Source organism: Ranitomeya imitator, chromosome 10 (assembly GCF_032444005.1).
Source record: "Ranitomeya imitator isolate aRanImi1 chromosome 10, aRanImi1.pri, whole genome shotgun sequence".
Taxonomy (NCBI): Eukaryota; Metazoa; Chordata; class Amphibia; order Anura; family Dendrobatidae; genus Ranitomeya; species Ranitomeya imitator.
Genome location: NC_091291.1, coordinates 139931090 through 139935613, shown reverse-complemented (window position 1 = coordinate 139935613; position 4524 = coordinate 139931090). Strand labels below are relative to the sequence as shown.

At 41.9% G+C, this 4524-nt stretch overlaps 1 pseudogene; it reads left to right on the top strand.

The window, feature by feature from the left end:
* Window positions 1–1948: 1948 nt before the first annotated feature.
* LOC138652263 (ephrin type-A receptor 4-B-like) lies at window positions 1949–2924 on the top strand (annotated as a pseudogene).
* The last annotated feature ends 1600 nt before the right edge of the window (window positions 2925–4524 follow it).

The window sequence follows — 4524 nt, the reverse complement described above, 5'->3', positions numbered from 1 at the left end:
ACCAGAATACAACTGGATACTCTATAATTCAGCTTACAGTTTACTTTCATGACTTCACAAACGATCTACCAGTATATTTTTCTATGTGAATAGCAGAGCTGAGCCTGTAAGAAAAAACTCCTGTAAAGGAGCAAGAATAAGAAAGACAAAAGGATAGAGAATTTGGGTTCACAGCGTAGGACATTTCCGTTCCACTACATCATCCGTTGATGCAGAGTCGGTAGGACCCCCATACACATTCGACTGTCAGCTCATATTACAAAAATTAGCGTATTGCGGTCAAGATTGCAATAATTTCTATAGCTGTTAGAAGCTGAGCGATAAATTTTGTATGTTGTAGGTATACTCATGTACCGAATGTGTAATATCACATTTCTTAGGGAACCTGCCTGGACGATTTTAGTACTGAAAGACATGGAAACGCTGTATAGGTCCTAGTACCACCCACAATAAAGAACCAATACTCGTTTTGTTTTTTGATATGCCACCGCTGAGAAATCAAGTTTTAAAGCCTTATAGGAGTCAGCCTACAAGTGTATTGCGGTGTGTCCAAACACTCTTGAGTTCATTAACACGCCCTCAGTGCACTTCCAGGCTAATTTGCATGTATGTGACTTCAAAGACTGATTTCTCAGCCCTGATACGTCAGTACAGTAATAAAACGGATACCTGTTTTGTAGCAATCTAGCACGCACACGGCCATAACATTAGTTTCATCTGGACAAATTCCCTTTAATTCAAGAAGAATTGGCCAGGAAAAACTATATTCCGCTATACAATCAATTTACAATCTAAGCTGCATTAAGTATTAGATTCTAAGTTATTTTTATATCCACCACTGGACAAAAGTTGGGTTGGCAACAAACAATCTTTATATATTTTAACTATTTTATTATTAAAATTATTATTAGCAATTACTATTAAATAGTGAAAATCTTAAATATCTGTCTTCACAGTGTTACTGAGGGTATTGTTACAGTAGGTATACACACTTACTTGAGTGTTTTTTATTTTATTTTCCAGGATTTCTTTTCCATAAATTTTATATCCTAGAAATTTTATTTAAAAACAAACCCAAAAGATTTTGTCCACATTAAATTTCCAGCAATTACTGTTGCTCAGTTCAACCTTTGAGTTTCCTATTTAAAAAAAACATCCCCACTTAACATGTAACTCAATTTTCTGTGCTTTTAGATGCTTCAGCTAATGGTGCTAATCATTCTGAGAAGCAATTTAGGTTCCTCTGTATAATTTATTTCCACTTTATTATCTTATATGTGATGCTGGTGGTTTCAGTTTTGCAGCTTTATTCATCAGTACATAATTTAGCTGCAGATCGTAAAAGTTCATTCAAATTTAAAAACACAGCGCTTCAATTCACAATGACCTCAGATAAAAATATTTCCAATTTAAGGCTCCCAAACACAGTGGTGTAATGATGGACAAACCCACCGAATTAAGCAGGACAAGTCGACCATCTAATATGTATGGCGGGGATCATATAGAGGATTGGTGCAAAAAAAAAAGACCATATGAAGAAAGTATTAAAAAATGAAAAATGTTATTTAAACAGTAATTAATAATCATAAAAGCACAGGCTGAACCAATAGATGGGAATGGGACACGTTCTAACAAAAGGGGTAAAAAATCAAACCCACATAATTTTCCCAGACTGACAAAGAGCTAAAGGTATTATTATTATTATTTATTTATCTAGGACTATTAATTCCATTGTGCTGTACATGAGAAAGGGGTTACGTACAGAGTTATAGATATTGTTTACAGTAAAGAAATTTACAATGACAGACTGGTACAAAGGGGAGAAGACCCTGTCCTTGCGGACTTACATTCTATGTGATAATGGGTATGTATAACCCTGTGATAGTACTCAGCTGTATGCCAATCTAATAGATCAAATCAATGTTGTACAGGATGAAATTGAAAAACAATGAAAGCTGGGTACACGGACAAGCAAAGACGAGACTTCCTCAGCGTGGCCAGTATAATGGACCAGTTTGATCATCCAAACATCATTTATCTCAAAGGTGTCATCACCAAATGCAAACCGGTCATGATCATCACAGAATGGCTCCTTGGATGCCTTCCTTCGGAAGAATGATGGCAGGTTGACAGTGATCCAGCTGGTAGGAATGCTCCGTGGTATTGGTTCTGGCATGAAGTATCTCTCAGATATGAGCTATGTACACAGGGACATGGCTGCTCACAACATCCATGTCAATAGCAACCTAGTGTGTAAGGTCTCGGACTTCGGAATGTCCTGTGTTTTAGAGGATGATTCAGAAGCTGCCTATACCACCAGGGGAGGCAAGATCCCAATCCGATGGACAGCACCTGAAGCCATTGCCTATAGGAAATTTACATCTTCTAGCGACGTATGGAGTTATTGAATTGTCATGTGGGAGGTCATGTCTTATGGAGAGAGACCTTACTGGGATATGTCAAAATCAAGATGTAATCAAAGCCATAGAAGAAGGATATCGCCTCCCTCCTCCCATGGACTGCCCCATTCCCCTCCATCAGCTCATGCTGGACTGCTGGCAGAAGGAACGCAGAAACCGGCCCAAATTTGGACAGATATCATGCTTGACAAACTCATCCGAAACCCACATAGTTTAAAAAGGCACTGACTGGAAGGTTCAAGAACAAGCACAGCTCTTCTGGACCCCAGCTTGCCTGAATGGTCCCAGGTGGTCTCTGTGGTGGATTGGCTGCAAGCTATTAATATGGACAGATATAAAGATAACTTTACAGCAGCTGGGTACAACAACCTGGAATCAGTTCTCCATGTCAACCAAGATGACCTAACTCAGATCGGGATCACTTAGCCCGCACACCAGAACAAGATATTGAGCAGTTTTCAAGGAATGAGGACCCAAATGCAAGGCAGGATGGTTCCTGTCTGAATTATTAGTGTATCAGGGCAAAGATTCTCTAAGAATTCACAGCCAAAACTAACAGACAGTTCTCCTTCCTCCTTCTTGACCTGTCCTCTGCCTTTGACACAGTCGACCACTGCCTACTGCTACAGATTCTTTCTTCGCTTGGCATCAATGACCTTGCCCTGTCCTGGATTGCCTCATACCTTTCCGACCGTACATTTAGCATTTCCCACTCCCACACTACCTCCTCATCCCATCCAGCCCTCTCTCTGTTGGAGTCCCTCAAGGCTCTGTCCTAGGGCCCCTACTTTTCTCTATCTATACCCTTGGCTTGGACAACTCAAAGTCTCATGGCTTCCAGTACCACCTGTATGCGGACGACACTCAGATCTACCTCTCTGGCCCAGATGTCACCTTTCTGCTGTCAAGAATTCCGGAGTGTCTATCAGCCATATCCTCCTCCTTCACCTCTCACTTCCTAAAACTCAATGTAGACAAAACTGAACTCATCATCTTTCCTCCATCCCGCGTATCCCCCCTACCTGATCTGTCTATTATGGTAAACGGCATCACGCACTCTCCCGCACCTGAAATCCGCTGCCTCGGGTTAACTCTCGCCTCTGCCGTCCTTCAAACTGCACATCCAAACTCTTGCCACCTCTTGTCGCCTAAAACTCAAAAAATATTGCCAGAATCCATCCCTTCCTCAGCCCACAATCTACTAAAACTCTTATGCATGCCCTCATCATCTCCCGCCTCAATTACTGCAACACCCTGCTCTGTGGCCTCCCCGCTAACTCTCTTGCACAACTCCAGTCTGTCCTGAACTCTCCTGCTCGGCTAATCCACCTCTCTCCTCGCTACTCCCGTTTCTCCCCTCTGCAAATCTGTCCACTGGCTCCCAATTCCCCAACGAATCCAGTTCAAACTACTAACACTGACCTACAAAGCCATCCACAACTTGTCCCCTCCCTATAGCTCTGAACTAATCTCCCAATATCTTTCCTCACGTAATTTTCAATCTTCCCAAGACCTCCTACTTTCCTCCACACTTATTCGTTCCTCACACGACCGCCTCCAAGATTTCTCCTGAATATCCCCCATCCTCTGGATTTCCATGCCTCAACACGTCCGATTATCCGCCACCCTCTGATCCTTCAGACGGAACCTGAAAACCCATCTCTTCAGGAAACCCTACAGCCTGCAATAACCATTCTGCTGCATCACCACCACCCGACCTGCCGTCTCACCACCACCAGAGCTGCCGCCTCACCACCACCAGAGCTGCTGCACCCCGACCTTCGGTCTCTTCCCCATTATCCCATAGAATGTAAGTCTGCAAGGACAGGGTCCTCTCCCCTCTGTACCAGTCTGTCATTGTAAATTTGTTTACTGTAAACGATATCTATAACTCTGTACGTAATCCCTTTCTCGTGTACAGCACCATGAAATTAATGGTGCTATATAAATAAATAATAATTAAATACATATATCACTCAAAGACTAAACACCAATCATTATAATTGATAAAGTGCAAATGCAATGGAAAGACTATAGATTGTTGTTTGTCTGGAGGCTATCTGGTCCATAGTTGGTACCAGATAAATACTGGCTATATGGCCAT